The sequence below is a fragment of the Sinocyclocheilus anshuiensis genome, unplaced genomic scaffold (genome assembly GCF_001515605.1).
Source record: "Sinocyclocheilus anshuiensis isolate Anshui unplaced genomic scaffold, SAMN03320099.WGS_v1.1 scaffold461, whole genome shotgun sequence".
In the NCBI taxonomy this organism is placed as follows: Eukaryota; Metazoa; Chordata; class Actinopteri; order Cypriniformes; family Cyprinidae; genus Sinocyclocheilus; species Sinocyclocheilus anshuiensis.
In genome coordinates this window covers 804,718-825,348 of record NW_015541005.1, presented here as the reverse complement: position 1 = coordinate 825,348, position 20,631 = coordinate 804,718, and the positions used below count along the sequence as shown (strand labels likewise).

Sequence of the window (20,631 nt, the reverse complement as noted above, 5' to 3'; positions counted from 1 at the left end):
TTTATATAACTCTGACTGGATTCGTCTGAAAGAAGAAAGTCATATACACCTAGGATGCCTCGGGGGGTGAGTGAAACACAGCCTAATTTTCATTTTTGGGTGAACTAACCCTTTAATGAACCTGAGCTAACATGAACATAAATGAAAAATTGTATCAGGTAACAAATAAAAAATGAATAATACTGCAACAAATACTGCATTAACTAACACTAACTAATGGGATGTTTTTGTAAAGTGTTGTTGACCTTTTTTTCCTGCTGAACACAAAAAGGGGGATTTCAAAGAATATCTGGCCACTCTTTTCAGTATAATGAAAGTAAACGAGTACTGTGTCTGTCAAGCTCTAGATTAGAAAGACAAAATGAGCATAATAAAATTATCATAAAATTAGTTTTAAGTTATTCACTGCTAATTTTCAGGGAATAACAACTTAAATTTCAGTCTGTTTCTCACACAAAGCAATCATTAGACTTTTGCAGATTTGGAAAAAGTTTTTTAAACTAGTTGTTTATTATTTTGGAGCTTGACAACCCCAGTCCTCCTTCACTTTAATTATACAGAAAAGAGCAGCTAGGGAACAACATGAGGGTGAATAAATGATGACAGAATTCTCATTTTTGGCTGAACTAACCCTTCAACATCAAGTGGACTGCACCATGTCCCCATTTGTTCAAACACATAACATCATTAGCCCAATCATGTTTTTCCCCCTCTTCTTCCACTCGTTCTCTCTTTCCCTCCTAGTCAAGAGGAAACATTCAATATCAACTAGGTCAACTGAACTAGTGTGGGCACCAGAGGCGAGAACACTGCAATTGGTCTGGCCAGAGCTGATATTTGTAGATAAATACCACATCCCCAGAGGTTCTCCTACAGTGAATTATTAGCAAAGCTTCATTGATCTCTCTCAAAATGGCAATAATCTTCAGTTTCATCCCGGCCTTTACTAGGGCTTCAAAGTGCATTAGGCTGCCTGGCTGCAATTGTTATCACAAAGGTGTTTTCCTGGCCTGACCATTTTATCCGAGAGTGCGAAAAAGTGTAAGGCGCTAAAGTGATTTTATTCCTCTCTGTGGTATGTGCTGCTGGTGTATTGTATTTTATAGCCACCAATAAAATTCTCCACTACTGCAAAGCTCTAGACCCATATGTGTATGAGCCTGATGCTTTTATGGTGATGAATATACTTATGTAATAAATGTTGTTTATGAAAGAGCTTGTAGTGCTTCCACGTTTTTGTTTTCTCTGGCAGGAAATTTCATTAGAAGGGTAATGATTTCAGTATATCTATAACAAAGCAGACAATCTCACTGACAATGTCACTGATCGGGGCAAAGTCATCTTTAAATTTCCTCTTATTCTTTCTTTGCATTTATGGTTTCATCCAGGTGAGATTTTCATATATACATATATTCCATTTTATAAATCAGATTAAAACTGTCACGGCCACATCACAACCAGGAGAAAAAAACAGACACGGTGGAATCAGATGAAATGTTTCAATGTCCAATGGGGAATAAAAAAGTTGGATTTTGAGCAGTGTAACATTAAAGCATCCGAGTCCTGGTTTGATATCTGTCATAGGCTGCTCTGTCATTACAATGATGCCACTTTGATATGTTGCCATCTGTAAAGAACAGCCACCTGTCTCCATCAATCATCATAACAGACCGATGAAAAAAGCCACAAACTGTCATTTCATGACAGCAGATAATGACCAACACAACTGTGCTTTCAGTATTCGTGAATAAACAGGTAATGACATGGCAGGTCATTTAAATCTGTCCACGTGCGCTTGTAATCTAATACCAAACAATGGCGAGTAAACCTCAGAGGCAATATCCTGGTGCGCAAGACAAGTTTGGGAAGGGACTGAGTTCGGGATTGACAACCGTGTTTGCTAACAGGTGACTCTCCAATTGTCCTGTTCATACAACAGCTTGCAGTAGTGGCTTCAGTATGAACGAATAACTGAAGTGAGGCTTCTTTTATATTCTGTGTAACCATAGTGACAAGTGCGGTTCAGTTCACACTGCACAAGTTAACCAATGCAAGTGTGATTGTTATATAATGTGGTGTCACTCTGGATTTTGAATTTAAACTGAGGTACATGTAACAAACAGGATGCAGAATAGCAATTCAAATTTGAATTTAAAGGGGATGTCTAATGCTATTTCATGCATTCTGACTTATTTACACTGCTAAAGAGTTAGATTCTCATGCGAAACATAACCAAAGTCTCAAAAACGAGTTGGATGTATGACAGAGAATTTCTGTGCCATATAGAGTATTTCTGTGCGAAGTTTTTTCCGAGTATGGGCCTGTATGTATGATGTCATAAAGGGTGGAAAATCCTTGTATGGGTACTTCTCCAGAAGAGCGTGCACACATATCAATCAGGGGTGTGTTTCACGTACAACGATGTAACTTGCTGATTAACCACCATAGTACAATGCATTGTTGTGGAAATGAACTAGCTCACGACTGTTTCCCGGGCATGGTAGCATCTCCGTCATTTGAACCACATTAGTTCAACAACATAGGGCCGTTGTTAATGACATCACACGCATGTGGTTGAATAATAACTTCTGCTATTTAACTGATTAGAGATCTTTAAGATGCTGCTGTATTGAACATGGCACCTGATGACTAATTTACTATTTTTTGTTCCCTGTCATTTTGATTTATTTGATGTTACTCCGGGGTTCCCTTCAAAAACAGCACTTATTGAGGACGCGCTAAAATACATAGATTAAAATTCATTTATATTTAGATAGAATGGAATATATAGATTTTATTACTGTGCATGCTAGCTTGCTTATTGCGTGTGCTTGTGACTCTTTAGCTCCACCTACGGCACGCCTCCAGAAGCTCAACGGTAAAGCTGTATCTTTCTTTTATAAATCCGATACAACTTAAGACTCTTCGAAGATATGAAGCATGCAATACTACTCTATATGTACTCAAGATTAACATGAGATTGGCAGAAACTGTGTGCGTTATGTCCACTTTAGTTAAAACTAAAATAAATGAAAGAAATTCATTGTAATTTAGCTGCACAGTTGTTAATAACACCTTATTTGAATGTTTAAAAAGTGGAAAAAGTTAGATACACTCTTAAAAATAAAGGTGCTTTAAAAGGTTCTTCACAGCGATGCCATAGAAGAACCATTTTTGGTTCCACAAAGAACCATTCAATCAAAAATTCTTTAAAGAACCATCTCTTTCTTACCTTTTTATAATCTGAAGAACCTTCTTTCACCACAAAGAACCTTTTGTGAAACAGAAAGGTTCTTCAGATGTTAAAGGTTCTTTATGGAACCAATTAGACAAAAAGGTTCTTCTATGGCATCGTGAAGCACCTTTATTTTTAAGAGTGTAGATGACAACACATTCTAGAACCAAAAGTCCCTTAAATTTATAGTACTAGACAGACAGACAGACAGACAGACATACAGACAGATAGATAGATAGATAGATAGATAGATAGATAGATAGATAGATAGATAGATAGATAGATAGATAGATAGATAGATAGATAGATAGATAGATAGATAGATAGATAGATAGATAGATAGATAGATAGATAGATAGATAGATAGATAGATAGATAGATAGATAGATAGATAGATAGATAGATAGATAGATAGATAGATAGATAGATAGATAGATAGATAGATAGACAGACAGTAGTGAATGTACAGTCAGGGATAGCAGTCAGGAATCGCCTGGCCCTCTCTCACACGACTGGGGCTAGTGAGTATAACTCAGTAGAATATAATGAAATATAACACCACTTCTTGTCACAGGTCAGCAACCAAGCCTGCTCGGGGAATGCCAAAGCCATTCATTATGAAAATGCTATTCATTGATTTGTCATACATTGTAAAACTCTATCAGAAGGGCAATTTTTAAATATTTGCAGGAATGCCTGAACGGCTGTGGCATTAGCATTAATGCTATTCAATCGCTCTTGGTTTTCAGAGCAACTTGCCCAAGCCCTCTGAAACCAGAGACACATTAAGCACTTCAGCACAGTCAATGAAGTAAAATAAGACAGGATTGAGTATATTAGATAAGAATTATGATATATAAGCTGCGCTCTACTGCAAGACAGCTAATTAAATAAGAACATATTTGATAGCAACTGACAGTGCAGCATTCTCACCCAGGTCCCATCATTACTGTCGGAGAGAAAGAGGGAATTAGAAGGTGTATAAATACCATATGGTGTGTGCTGAATTGTCTTGCATTAATGTCAATTATATCCCCTCCGAATACATCAAATGTTCTTAATCCTCATTTTTATTTGTTACCCAGCTACAGACATATTCATCTAATGACACATGTAATGCATAAACTCTATATACGTACATACACACTGTTTAGTACAAAGATGCCCTGCAAAATAAATAAATGGACAAGCAAACAAACACATTGATGTTTATACAAATCTCTCCAACTGGCATACAAAACAAAGATATTATGAAAAGAAACAATTACAATATTTGAATATTTAGATTCAATATCTTTCTTTAAACATTTATCTTAATGGCCAATTTCTCACTTTCTCCTCTCTCACTGATTCTGGTCATGGCAGTTCTGTTTCTCAGCTTAGTTGGGGTTCAAAACACTTAATATTTAGTAATATTATCAATTTGATGGCACTGACACTATCAGACGAGAACAGAACTGAACAATGACACTATCGTCTTCTATAGATCTGCTTTATAGTTGAATCAAATTAATTTATAATTGATTAGTTTTGCAACATCGACACTGATAAAAAAGATTTTGTGAAGTAAATACTATAGAAAAACGAATGTAATTTCTACATTAAATAATTTAGTTCAGGCAAGAATTTAAAAAGAGTAAATTCTATATTAGTACTCAATTTAAGCTTATAGAAATTAAAGTTTGAACTTATAAGTATATTTTACTTGGAATTTTTTGTTAAATTTACAAGGATTATTTAAGTAAATATCAAGGTTATGACGCTGTTGTTCCCATCATGCACTGGGGCATGAATAATAAAAAGGGTCCTATTATGCTTTTTCACTTTTTCAACTTTAGTTAGTCTGTAATGTTGCTGTTTGAGCATAAAAAAGATCTGCAAAGTTACAAAGCTCAAAGTCCAATTCAAAAGGAGATGTTTTATTTAACAGAAATCACTTTTCAAAAACTACAACGAACGACTCGTTTGGACTACAACGCATATTTTCCGGGATTTGTCATATCACAAATACCGACGAATGGGACGAGACCTGGTTGAGCTGCACTAGAGAAGGCAACGAGTGTTATCACTATGTCAGAGACACGCTAGCTTTCCCAAGGCAGACGAACTTAGAGGGGTTACAATCATCCGGGTTTAAATCTCGCCCAAATTTATTTGATTTTGACGCAATATTTACACTGAAGCTCGCAGGCGGCTATAGTAAGGGGCGCTGGCCCAGCTAACCAATCACAACACACACTGGCCCAGCTAACCAATCACAGCACACATTGGCCCAGCTAACCAATCACAGCACATTTCGTATTTCAGGAGGTGTTGTAATAATGTAAAATATGTGAAAAATAATGTGTTTTTCGAACAACCTAGTATGAGAGCCTGTTCTAGTACACCCCCAAAACAAAATCAAGACTTTGTAAAAGAGCATAATAGGACCCCTTTAATAAGGTTGATTTTTCACTGTTTTTGAGTTGTATTTACACTATTGTATGGTTGCTTTTGTTGTTAGGTTTAGTAACTTGCTGTTTGTGACATTTTTCTACTCAAAATGACCCTTTAATACTTAAACATTATCCACTGATTGTTACCTTCGTTGTGTACTGCATGTGTACCAAGTATTGAGGTCTCTGTGTTCATTTAATAACTATATTGAGTAGATATATTATCTTAAAAAGGATAACAAGCTGTCTACTTGCTTATACCTAAATGTTTGAAAGTGAACCACATGCTTTAATAACGTTTTTTTTTTCAGTAAAGTTGAGTAAAGTTTACAAACCGTGACTGAGTGAAATGTACTTGAGACTTAAAATAATCAAGTAGAAATTACTCATCAAACTCTAACTGGCCACGTTAAATTTACATTTACATTTAGTCATTTAGCAGACGCTTTTATCCAAAGCGACTTACAAATGAGGACAATGGAAGCAATCAAACTCAACGAAAGAGCAAAGATACGCAAGTGCTTTAACAAGTCTCAGTTGGCTTAACGCAGTACACGTAGCAAGTTTTTTTTTTTATTATTATATAATAAATACAAAGAAAACAGATAGAATAGAAAAAGAATAGAGCAAGCTAGTGTTAGAGGCCTTTTTTTGCTTTTGTTAATTGTATAATAAATAAAAAGAAAACAATTTACTTATTTACTTGGCTAATTTTACTTCACTTTTTAAAGTAGAGTTTACTTAATTCCATACTTAAATTTTACTTATAAAATATGTGTGCGAAAACGAGCAAAAGAAAAAATAAGTACATTTTACTTATTGTTTTTTTTTTCAGTGCTGAACTAACTCAAGCCGACACAATTGTCTTCACTTGAGCTGCTTATAGCTCAATCAAACTTGTTTTATAATGGGTGAATTTTACCCAGTTATTGAACTGAACTGAATCAACACTGAATTGACTTGAATAATGACACCACTGTCTTCTTACAGCAGAATTGGGATTTGTCTTGTACTTCATGAATTCTGCATCATTGATACTGCTACTTTCCTATTTATCATTGTACAACTGCTTTGAAACAATCTTTATTGTATGAAGCAAAAAAGGTGACTTTACTATGGTCACTATGAATTGCTGTTTTATGGAAAAGAACTTCAAAAATGCTCCTTTTGAATTCATACATATAAAAACATATAGATTTGCAATGACATTAGGAAGGATATCCTAATGTTAAAGTAACACACCTTAACAATTTCTTATGACTGTCTCATAAGGGGCATTTTTTTATTATCCATTATATAATGGCTATATAATGAAAGGTTAAAGTGTGGCACTTTAAAAAAGAATGGACCATAAGATGTTCAGATTCTTGCTTTGCAAGTTTTGAGTTTTCCTATATTGGTGTCACAAAGTTAAGTCGCAATATGTGCCTCCTACACAAGGCATGGCCCTGTGGCTCCTCTATTGGTTATCATGGAGGGCAGCCTTTATCAATCAATTGAATAAACTGCTTTCATAGCATCTATTGAAAGACAACTCTGACAAGGGGCTAGAAGTGCCTCCACAGCAGTTTTTCCAGCAGCAGGGGGGAGTAAATAAGTAAGAAAGGCAATAACATCAGCCTGGACAGCAGCGCAGCTCTGACACTGCTGTTTGCTTCAGTCTTTTCTCTACCTCAGTGATTCATTCCTCATCCTGATGGGCTCCAATTGACAGCAGTGCATAAAAGTGGACCGCTGCTTCTTTTAACTTCTTTTTTATTTGTATTTCATTTATTTGTTTACAGATGCAACATTGATAGAAGCCATGGGGCCTATTTTGCAATTAAGACTGTATCGCCACATCTGAAATATTTGGATGTGGCACAATGTGCCGATGCTGTGTTAAATTGTGTTAAGATGAAAACCCTGTGGCTGAAAAAGTAACCCACACAATTAATTCCAGTTTACAGCCATATGATCTATGACAAAAGTAATACTGAAGGGTTGATACAGAGCCTGAACTGGATTGTCAAATGGCCACCGGAGGCCTCTTAAAAAGAACAACATGTCATATTCACAGCTTTACCCAGAATACACTCTGTTATTCTACACGCTTCGGCAATATTAGGCCTCTGGACACCATTCTGTCTTTATTATGTAAATTAATTTAGGGTTGTTCTGAAAGTAGTAATGTATGTATGCATAGATGTATAGATTTAATTATTCATTTATTTCAAAAAATAATTATAATTTCATTATTATTTATTTAATTTTATTTAGTGAAATACAGAATAGGTTATCACCCATCCGTACTGTTCAAATTAACCAGCAAAAAAAGTCAATTGCTTGTCATAAGCCACCTTAAACTATGCAAATTAAATATTTAGCAAGAACTGTATACTTTTATACAGCACAGTATTTTTCTGCATCTCCTGGGAAATTTCATCCTTGAATCTTTTCTACGAAGCACATTCCTTCCAGACCACCCATGTTCCAATTAAACATTCAATATTCATTTTCTTAATACAGAATTTCAGTTTGCTGTAGCTGCATGACTAAGTAACTGGAGATTGTCTTGTGTGTTTATCAAGTCTTTTGATTCTGAGCTCTTCTGACTACTGATAGAGTTTAAAAGCATGTTTTCACTTTAATAATTAACATTATAAGAATACTTCTGTACTTCAAAAATGCATTAGTAGTAATAGCAGCAGCAGTAGTAGTAGTATTATAAGAAAAAGCATTGTTATTATTTATAATAATAATAACAGCAATACATTTTTATAATTATTAATTGCATATTGTTATAAAAATCATCATCATCATCATAATGATAATTTAATTAAATAATAAGATATAATATTTATAAAATAATAAATTTGTTGTTATTATTATTCTTCTTATTATTATATTGTTTCTGTTATTTTATGGATCAAAATGCCCTTTTCATTGCTAGTGAAAATACAAAATCAAGCACGGATCTTCATGAAAAAAAGAAAGAAAGAAAAAAAACCCTCCAGCTGCCACATTATGTAAAGGATAAACTTGTTCCTTATTTCTATTTTCACTTGAACTGCCCATCAGGTTAAGATTTGTTAAAATGAGATTAATTTCCTGATAAACCCTCACAGTGAAGAAGTCATCAGGGTGCTTTAAATGTATTCCATGGGCAATTAAGTGCAGTGGAATTTCCTCAGCTAGGACTGATTTTGAGTGATAATGGCAGGTGAAGAGACAGATAATGAGCAGGCCAAGACACATGCGCTTACAGCTCTCTAAAATGACTTCCTGTGCTTTAACCCTGCAGTTATGAATCAACGTGTCACGCACCGCTTCTCTGACACTCTCTACTCCAAAGAAAGAGTAGTCTCGCCAAGGACAAGATGAGAGAGGGATGAAACTTTCAAATGACTGATTGCTAACCGGTATATAAACACAACACAACAGAGCGTATCGCATGTGGAGAGGATCAAATGTGTTTGGGCTGGTTTCTGTCCTGCAACAAACAAGCTCAAACTCAGACGAGAAAACACATAAAGACACACATGCACACACAGCAGTCTGCAAACACCAACGAACACCAACGAACGTGGCACAAACGGTTACCTACCCACAAATACATCATCATCTTGAGCGAGGAGTCAGGGGCTCTCCGGCAGTGAGGAAACGCTTCCTTACTTAGCTTCTTTTAACTTCTCGAGCTCGGCTACGGGAACCCGGCTGAATCCTTCTTGTTTCCACTCTCTCAGGCTCACAGTTCTTTTGTATAATTTATTATATCACTATAATAGAGCTTATTAAAACTGACACTTGGAGGAAGTAGAAGCTACTTCACAAGGTTTGAGATGCTTCTAGCAGTCTTGTTCTTGCTCTTCTTCTTTTTTTTGCTCTTTCTTGCCTTTCCCCACTTGGTCCTCCTCACCCTTTCACTGACAACCCTTGCTTAGACGCCAATTCCTGATGTATCTATTTAATGAGAAGATCCGTGCACCAAGGAAGTCCAGTACAACTGTGCACTCAAAGTGCCAGAGAAAGAGAGAAAGAGAGAGAGAGAGAGAGGGAGGAGGGTGATGGTGTAGGTTTCTCTAGTATAGGCTCCACAAGAAAGGTACATGTACGTTAACACACAGCTGATAGGACGATCCGAAACAGATCCCCCCCCCCCACAAAAAGGACTTTTCCCTCTAACAAAATGCTGCTCAGATCCTCAGACTCTGTCGTCCGGAAGCTGATGCGCAGGGGAAGACATCAGTGGGAAATCAAAAGACTCATCTTCTGTCCTGAGGGAAGGTAAGAAGACAACTGACCGAAAAAAATAAGCTTGCAACTTCCTCCAAAAAATACTGCAATCTCAGCTCTGAGAGATTCGAGTAAATAAAAAAGTGATGTGAAAAGATGTGAAAGAAAAAAAAAATACACGGGTAAACTGAGATCAAAAATTATACAACGGGATGAAAAGGAGACAGAAAGCACCTCTCTCTCCTAAATGAGGAGCTTGCACCTGATTCTGCAGCCTGGACTGGTTTTTTCCCCCCTCTTCTTCTCCTCCTCCTCGTCCGGAGTGAATGTGCTGGAGATAAAAGCAGCGTGTACTGGGGCCAAGGCCTTCCCGCTCAGGTTGCTCTGGCTCTGACGCACTGGCTGCCTCCTTACAGCATTTTCTACAGCCATCTGCTGACTCCACCACGCTACTGCTACTGAGAGACCAGACACGCAGCCAGCAGCCAGCTAAAGCGCAGCCGGAACTATCTAGAAAAGCGCATATGCGGCTTAAACTCATTACTACTGTTCAGAAGAGGAATGGGGTTTCTAATCAAACACAGGTATTAGAGAAAGTCGAGAGTAACAGAAAACAAAAAAAGAGAACCTTTTTGTAAATGGATTTCAAACCGGAAATGGAAATTTGAGCAAGGTCCATTTTTTTGTTTTATGTGTGCGAGACACAAACGCAATGAGATCTGCCAGTGTATTTACGAGGGAAATTCAATTCTGAGGGAAATTTGAATATTAAATTCTCCTCGGGAAGCAATTTGACTCCCCTTTAAAAGGAAAACAATAAAAAAAGAAAAGTACAACCGTCACAACAAGACAGAAAGAGAGTGTGAGGACAAACAATTAAGCTAAAGGCTCAAATTCAGGCCCACATTCAGCAAATACACACACACACGCATACAATATTAAAGCAATATGGCTGCATTAAAGTGATTTGCCACAGGTAAGGGATTTTCTAAGGCATAACTCAAAGCATAGACGGCACTAATGCTCAAAAAATAAATTACATTTCACAATGATAACAAATGGAATATGGTCATTCCTCTTATGCAGTGTCTTTTGAGATTTAACTCATTAAAAATGTAGTTTTTAAAAGTATTTTTATAAGCTTTTTTATTTATTTATTTTTATCTTATTTATTTATTTATAAGGGTATCTGTATTCTTATCTTAAATACTAAAATACAAAAAAAAAGCAACAAAAAAAAATCATGAAATTTATTGTTAGAACTTTTTGATTGTTTATGACTTGTTTGTTCTGTTGTTTTCTCAGCAAAAATGATGTCACTTCCAGGAGGATGATGTCATTATGGAACTGGCTTACCTTAGTTGAAGGGATATTACAAAATACTAACAGGATGGAAAATTATATTGTGGTCACAGGAAAAAAATAAACTGGTTTTTTTTTTTTTTTATATATATATAATTTCTATTTAAGAAAGGAAAAATAAAGAAACATGTATTTCTTAATGAATTAAAAGTGTTAAATATTTTATTTAATATATTAGGAGACATGGCAGGAATGACTGGCATTGACTGCTGCTCATTTCATAAGATTTTAGGGTCAGAACTATCCGACGATATTAAATAAATATACCACATTTGCAACAAGATGAAATGGTTTTCTTTCGAATGAAACGATTAGTACAGAGAGATCCGGTCAATACTCCGAACAACATTCTGAAAACAATAAATGATTGTTGACATATTAAACAAAGATAAATGGCAGGTACAATGTAAAGCCCATTGTTTGTGCACCCGAGCAAAACGAACATACTTCAGCATACAATTTCGTTAAACCATTTTACTTTGGGGCAAGAAAGGTCTAATGGTCATGGGAACTGAGTGCCGCTTATACTGACATGTCCATTTACATGGAGCAGACCGATCCAGCTGCCGTCTCCTTGCTCTGATTGTGCCCTTTAACCCAATTAAAAAGCTACAAGTCTATAATAGTAGCTAAACAGTCTTAAAGCAGTAGTGCATCTCATTTGTTTAGATTATGATAAAAACATAACCTAACCCTAACCCTAAGCTACCAAAAAGCACTTCTGAAACAACTGTCCTCAGTCTCATGAATGAGTCACTAACAAGAAGAAATAAGATGACAAAGAAATAAGAGAAGTGCTTTTCATGTTGCCAAGAGCCAAATCAGCAATGGCCTCTATAATATATATATATGTGTGTGTGTGTGTGTGTGTGGTTTTTAATGTTTTTAATATTTTCAAGAGCCAAATCAACAATAATAATAATAATAATAATAATAATACCATCATCATCATCATCATTTTAAATACATAAATATAAAAACATATAAATATATTATATATAAATAACATTTATAAATAATAGTATAATATATTTTTAAATATATAATAGTTTTTCAATATTTTCATATTTCCAAGAGCCAAATTATTGTTATTATTATTATTATGTTTAATTTGCCAAGAGGCCAATGCATATTTAACACTACATACTGTATATGTCATTACTGGTTTAGTCCATATTTACTGCTCTAATTTCAAAAGAAATGAAAAATATATGTATCATTAAAAAACAAATAAAGAAAATAGTTGCTAGGAAAATGAGAGTGATGTGTGTGTATGAATAGGAAGGTCTGTGCATTAATCATATCAGCCCTATCAGACTTAAAACCCTTCAACAAACCATGATAAATTACAGCACTGAGAGGGGACTGCATGGTGTACACATCCCTCCCATGATCCTGCAGGGCTGCACATACACACTGTGTGCTCTGTGAGCTCAAGGCAGAGCCGGCAGGACACATGGTCATCCCTCCACACAGATGTGGTGTTTCTGAAGAAGATGAAGATCTTTGGGAGGGTCCTCTCATCAGGAGTGAAGCTGACACCTTTGCTACCCTGGCTTTTCAGGCCAGTGAGTGAGCAGAAGGGTTTGAGAGCCACTATTAAAGTTTAATGAGAAGGCAAGGTAAGCTTTGTTGTATTTTTAATATGGACACAGCAGAGTATGAGGGAATAACAGGTTTCTGTATGAGAGTAAAATTGAAGGGCTTCTTTTTTTTTGCCTATTGATTTAATATGATCATCTTCTCAGCTGGAGATGCTGAAATGAACATGAAGGATACACACAAATTCATTCTAAAGTCATTGTGATGAAATAATTTTTCTTTACATGAATGAATCGCAGTTTTATGATCGCCATGGATTGATTAATTAAAAGGTCAATACCAACAACATCCAGAAGCACAACAGCGACACAAAAAGCACACAAAAACACAGACACACACAAAGCAGCACCGAAGCATCACTTACCCTGAGCTGGTCCGTATCACAACTCATTGGTTGTCCTGGAATCTGTCAACAGAGACATACAAATTAGAGTAACACATTACACACCAAATACAGCACCTCCCTTCAGTAATTACAAGTCAATCATTGAGAGCAGGCTGAGGGGAGAGAAAATGAGATCTGTCAAAACTGAGGTTTGCAACATGGAACCATGCAAAAGGTGGTGAGAGCAGGGAATAAGACAGGCAAGACATCGTTCCCATGCTAGAAATGGTACACATAACAATATTTTTATCTTTTTTTTCTCAAATAATGGGAATGGTATAGAGCAAGTGGTTCTCAACTGGTTTTGCTTCAGGTCACAGATTCTAGATTTGCATTCAAGTGGCAACCCAATACAGTACCAGGATTGTACCAAACTAAACAAATATATCCATACTGAAATCACTTGAAATCAAATTACCAGTGAATTTATATATATGATCATTTAGGCTGGCCATACACAAAAACCTATTCGAATTTAAAGGGATAGTTCACCCAAAAACAAACATTCTGTCATCATCCACTCACCCTCAAGTTGTTCCAAGCCTGTTTGAGTTTCTTTCATCTATTGGGAACAAAAAAATATATTTTGAAGAAAAACTGTTGACGGTAGCCATTGACTTGCATAGTATGGACAAAATACAATGGAAGTCAATGGCTACCGTCAAATGTTTGGTTACTAACATTCTTCTTGTTTTTGACAGAAGAAAGAAACTCATACAAGTTTGGGACAACTTGAGGGTGAGTAAATGATGACAAATTTCATTTTGGGTATCCCTTTGGGTATTATTTTGATTTAAAACAACTGTTTGTAAAGGTTCAAATCGGTAGTAAATCTGCAATTTTGTTTTAAATCTGCAATAGTTGACAAATAGTTTTTCCACTGTAACATCAATGTTACAGTCATTGGATGCGATATGCACTTTTACAAGTTGTTTGAACTGAAATGTGTGTTGGCAGTGTGTGTACACAATAGGGGTTGAACGACTTCTGTTTTTTTAAAAGTCGACTTTTATGTGATGAAAGTTGAGTCGAAGTCGACTAGTCGCTGATGACGTCATTAATGAACAAATAAGTCTGGAGCTGTGACAAACACCTTGTGCACAGCTATGGCATATGACACAGCGCTGCCCACATGGCTATTGCTCCTATAACAGCTCATTTTTATCAGTTATTTTGTATTCATCCCACCTTAAAGGGCACCTATTATGCAAAATTCACTTTCACATGTTGCTTGGACATAAATGTGTGTTGGCAGTGTGTGTACACAACCACCCTATAATGAAAAAAATCCACTCAGTGTTTTTTTTTTTATCTCGTTAAATCATTTCCCCTTTCTCAAATCAAGCCATTCTCAGATGCCTGTCTGTGTGATGTCAAAGACCCAGGCCCTCCCATGATTGTCGACTGAAACTGGTGTTTTATCTTAGACCTGCCCTGAGTGAGCTGTCATCAGTCCACCATTGTTTTGACGCCGGAGCAGATGTAGACAAGAATGTCTCCTAAGTGACTGAGGTGTTCTGTTGTTGGATGTAATAATGAACATAGCAGTCGTCTTTTACCCCCGGCATCTGAGCCGCTGAAGACGCAGTGGATTACTTTTGTTTTTGAAGGGAATGCGCAGATCCCCGATCTACCTAAATGTGTCTATGTTCGCGCAAATCATTCGTGATCCAGCCTCACCTACAGAAGAAGTGAGTATAAGGTTCTTTTATGAATCTTTGCAAATCACCTTTCCTAATAACGTGCTAGTTAGCGAGTTCCGCGGCTGAAGTAAACAGTCTCATGAGAACGGCTCGTCACCCCACAGAAGAGAGGGGCGGGGTGAGTATGGGCTTACGTTTCTGCCACAATTCTGTGCGTGCAAGATCATGTTTTGAGCGTGCTAAAGGGCATTTCGCACACGCGCGATCTGAGTTTTGTGGAGGAAATGTTTGTCTCGCAAAGAAGAAAGTATTTAGAGCGCACAAAAATATGTTAACTGCAAAAGAATTAGGAATTAAGGTGAAGAATTAGGTGTGAAATCACCAGGAACCATTTAGTCTCCAGCGCCACCATTTTCCAGAACTGCAACCTGCAGAGACCTGGAGTCTCCAGAAGTACAAGGTGTCAGGTTCTCAGAGACTTAGGTTAAGTATAGAATCAGAAAATGACCCCTACTTAATAAGAATCACATACTGAAGTGTAGTAAAATACTTGAAGACTGATTTTTTTTTTCATATAGGCTTTGTAGACTGATAAGTTGAGAGTGACTCTTGAAGGACCAGCACCACATCCTCTTGTACCACTGTTTGAAGAATTTATCTTCCAGAATCTGGCAGTAAGTTTTGGGAGTTCATTTTTAGTTCATCTCGAGATTTTATCTGTAGAAGATAACCTGCTTAATAATTATGCACACCTGAATAGAAGGCGTTTTTCACTTCCAGCCTTCATGAACAATAATATATAGGTTATAAGTGATTAAATACAAGATTAATAGCAGTTAAGATTGATGTTGTTTGGAATTGGTCAAATGTGCTTGGGAAAAATTATAATCAGAATATCAACTTGCATAATAATTATGCATGCACTGTACATTATTTTCCCACTTCCACTGTCATCAGCAATGCAAGGAATGTTGTGATTGGTTGTCAAGACAGCCAATCAGAATTTAGCAGTCTCGTCTCTGATTGGCCGGAATTATGGCATATTGTAACGCTGGGTTGTGTTGAGCAAGCAAGCCGTTGGCATTTAGAGAGCACTGAGGGCAGGCATCAGGTGCGCAAGCTAGTGAAACGTTGCATGCGCAAAAGAGAAGGACTGCACACATCCAAAAACTTATTTTAAATGCAAACTTGATTTTAGTGCGCTCTAAATACTTTTTTCTTTGCGAAACGAACATTTTCTCCACAAAACTCAGATCGTGCGCGTGCAAAATGCACTTTTGTGCTCTCAAAATATGATCTTTTGCGCGCAGAATTGTGGCAGAGATCTAATCCTATAGGTGAGCAGAGCTCATTAGCATTTAAAGGAACATGGACTAAAACAGCTTGCTGAAAACAGAGCTGATACTGACAAGGTAAAAAAGGGTGTTGTTTTACACTACCATTGAGAAATTTTAACCAAAGTATGTTATAGACTTTTCATTAAGACCCTAAAGAATCATATCAACTTGTGGAAAATGGGCATCCAATGACCCCTTTAAATGATGTGTATGTGTGAATGTATTGAAATATATTAATAAATTGCACATCACCAACAATATGCAGCTCAACTGAATTTTAAAGCCGAAATCCTCTTGAATTTTGATGGTTTCATGCTCTCGGCAGTCAATAATTTTGCACAAACTATGTTTATCAAGCAACTATATTAAATGTATTCCTTTAAACTAGTTTCGTGCATGGATTTTGAGGATGAGAGGATGTCAAGCAACCTGTTTCATGCCAGCATCTACTATCTTCACAGAAAAGAAATGTGTTTTCATCCAAACATCATAGAGTTTGACTAGATGTGCAGCCTTTGATGTCAATAACAGAAGATTACAGAAGCATTTTCTCTTAACTTTGCTAAACGAACTACATATGATTATACAGTTTGAACAATGCAAACTAATACAATCAGAAGAAATCTGCGACACATTTTTGGGTTACAACCCACCAGTTGAGAACCACCGCTATAAAGAATCAAGTTGAATTCAATTGAGCAGAGTATTTCTACATGCCTCGATGCACAGAGTTTCTCAAACACTAATCAATCATACTCAACCCTCAAAGAGGAGGGGGGAAGAAAGACATTTCTAATTTTGTTAATGCTTGTTGAGTGTTTGAAAGAGAACTACACAATTAAGAGATTAGGGTCTGGTTACGCTGAGAGGGTTCCTGGATATACCACTAATCTTTCCCTCATGCCTGCCTTCAATACATCCATAATGCACTGGCCAATCTTCATTTAAGAAATAGAATCTCTGTTACAAACGCTCTCTTCAAATGTAATGATATTAACAGTTCCACTTTCCTCTCAGCCTAAAACACTTAGCTGTTTTTCAAAGTGTGCTCATTTCCCATTAGCCAGGCCACTGAGTGAAGCCGAATAAGATTTTCATCATTTAGTAACTGGACATCACTGCAGAAAGACCCTAAAGAGGATTATGACCCACAGATAGAGGGAATAAAGGCCAGGGAAATTGCTTTGATTTGATATGATATGAGAAAAAATGGATGCATTAACCTTGTCACCTCAAAATATCTGCGTATCAAATTAGTAGTAAGACTTCCGCTGACGGTTACTCGTTGCTTTTTGGCAAACCACTCTCGACAGTAAAATGTTACGCCTTTTATGGGGAAGTTTATACTGTATCATGTGCAAAGTTTTCAATTAATAGTGAAATAAATGTAAAATGCAGGAACGACATCAGCAATTTTTTGATTGCACAGTTTAAAAAAAAAGGCTATGAACGTTTTATACAAATAAATGTTGTTTCCCTGTTAAAAAGGAAAATAAATAGGGCACCACTAGGTTTTCTTGTAGGGTAGGAATTGTATTATTTAGCGCCGCTGACCTTAATGATGGCTTACTTGTTTTGGTAGCACTTTCCTTTCAGCCAACGGCCCCTAGCAGGTCGTTAGGAGAAGCTTCTCAATAGCTCTGGGGCACATAGCATGCTTCTGGATTCAGACCGCTGGCATACGTTTTTATATATAGTCCTGTGCTGAAATCTGAAATTCAAACCATTTTTTTTTTCTTCTCTGTTATTTTTAACAAGGACTGACAACTGCTGACATTCATGGTTTGTGTTTTTATGTTATTATGTCATTATATCATCATTACGGCTGTCAATCAGATAAAAAATGTTAAGTAATTAATTTTGATACAATTACATGACATGATATGCTGATTTTACGCCATATTATTACAAAAGGTTCAAATGGTCACTGATGCTCCAGAAGGAAAAATTATGCATTAAGAGCCGGGGGTGAAAACTTCTGAATAGAATGAAGATGTGTACATTTTTCTAATTTTGCCTAAATATTTTTACATCTGTGTGGATTGATACATGTACATTAAGAGGTTAAACAAAAAGGAATTTATGTATATACATACACATAATGGTAAGGGGACGTGACTAAATCTAAATGTATTTACAAATATGTTTGTACTGTATTATTTAAAGAATGTTTTATACTTTATACTTCATTAACAAATTTAACGTGTTAAATTGACATGAATAATCATTACATGAACTAAATCTTATGTGTTGAATGGAGTCTGATTGCTCACAGGGTGTAAATTGTTTCAAGTTTCCTTTTCAAAGCTTCTCAGGCACACACGATTCCACAAAAGCCACGGCATACTGCGTGGAGATGGCCTCAAACCGCTCCGAAGAGGCTCTTGTTCGGTAATGATACTTTCCAGATGAAATCAAGGGGAAAACCAACAATAGTAGCACAAACAGCCCTCCTCCGTATGAAAGGACAAAAGGACTCTCGAAGGGCTTGCTTATCCTTTACCTCTAATGGTCTGCTTCCCTCCCTTTCACTCAGAATACACACTCACTCTCTCTCTCCCTCTCGCTGACTTACGTAGAGTACTTGAGAGAGACAGACAGAGATGGAGGGTAATACTGAACTGTTGTGGCACAGAATTGCAGGATGGAGAGGTAAAGAAAGAGGGAGTGAGAGAGAGCAGGCCTAACTCAGTCCCTCAATGAGCTCTATAGGACTTGCACATGCAGTGGAAAAAAAAGCAGAATGAAAAAATGTCAATAAGTAGCACTCTGCTGAGTACAAGCGGCAGAACACGGCTGAGCAGAATGACTTTAATAAGCTGACACAGAAGACTGCGCTCAGCTGGACCGATGGATAGAGGGCGAAGAGCGCAAGACAGAGCAGAAGAAAGCATAACAGAAAACCAGAAACTAAACAAAGGAGGTCTGCATTGTGCTACGATTGAAAATCAATTCTCTGATAAATCGGTGAAAATTCACCAGAGCCTCAGAGATGGAATTAAAACAGGTCTGTTGGCACAGGTGGTACACATTCCTACTCACATAATGTAATATTTGATCTATCAATGTTCACCAAGAAAATAATTAAAAATAGCATTGTATATACATAATACATCAAAGTTTGTCTCTGAATACACTATAATAAAAATTACAATTCACATGATAAACTGTTTCTTGTAAATTGACATCAGGAATATTTCAGTTCATTGTCAAAGCAGAGTATGATGTTATTTTAGAATAACTATATTGATTTTACATTGACTTTGATTATGATTAAAACTTTCTGCAAAGTCTATTTATATTTATAAAATATATCATGAATGTTTTTTGAATACTTTAAAATAAACATTATAATTTAAAATTGTTTCTTGTAAATTAACATATCAGAAATAGTTCATTTGTCAAAGCATTTTTTTTTAAAGATTACATTGATTTTACATTGTCCTTTGTAAATTATATTAGGAAAAATAAAGAAAGAAAGAAAGAAAGAAACAAGCCTATCATATTTTAGATATTCCCATAAAAACCATAAGTTAAATTTGTCATTATTTAAAAAAATATCCAGAAAATCTTATTTTTACTATATTTTTATTTTTAGAAAATACATTTATAATACACAATATAATTTGTTACAAATGCTACAAAATATTTTATACATACAGTGGTGGCAAAAATGATTAGAGCACTAGTATTTTCTCCAGCTGAAAAATGGGTTTAAGTCAGAAGTTATTTCTATCTTTTGCTGTAGTGTGTCAGTAGGAAATATCAGAGATCTGATCTGATCGTCATCCAGTCTGTCTGGAATGACATGAAGAAACAGAACAAACTGAGACAGACTCAATCCAGAAGAACTGTGGGAACGTCTCCAAGATGCTTCAAGAAACCTGCCTGCAAAGCTTCCTGAAAAACTCTGCTCAGGTGCACAGAGGGCAAAAGCTGCTTTAAACGCAAAGGAAGCTCACACCAAATGTTGATTTAATTAAGTTACTAGAAGTCAATTGATAAAGAAAATCTATTTATGACATTATTTTTGACAGCATCCTCATTTTACAGCAATTTTACACAAGTACCTAAACCTTTTAACAGTGCTGTAGCTTTGCAGGTAGGTCTCTTGAAGCATCTTGAAGACGTTCCCACAGTTCTTCTGGATTGAGTCTGTCTCAGTTTGTTCTGTTTCTTCATGTCATTCCAGACAGACTGGATGATGATCAGATCAGATCTCTGTGTGGAGCACTGGCTGTTGTCAGAGTTCTTGTGCAAACATCAATCTCAATGGATTATTACAATTAATGGCAAAATTAATGTTTGGACATGTAAACTGATATTTCCTACTAACACACTACAGCAGTGGTCACCAACCTTTTTAGGCCCAAGATCCCTGACCTCGGCCTTTATGAAAGACAAGATCTACTTATTG

The 20,631-nt window shown here is 36.3% G+C and overlaps 1 long non-coding RNA gene across 1 annotated transcript in view; it reads left to right on the top strand.

The window, feature by feature from the left end:
• Window positions 1-13,259, top strand: part of LOC107690245 (uncharacterized) — an 18,886-nt gene extending 5,627 nt beyond the window's left edge. The window contains exons 2-3 of the long non-coding RNA XR_001634417.1: window positions 2,401-2,406; window positions 13,204-13,259. This is a non-coding gene — a long non-coding RNA (uncharacterized LOC107690245). The remainder of the gene's footprint in view (window positions 1-2,400; window positions 2,407-13,203) is intronic.
• The last annotated feature ends 7,372 nt before the right edge of the window (window positions 13,260-20,631 follow it).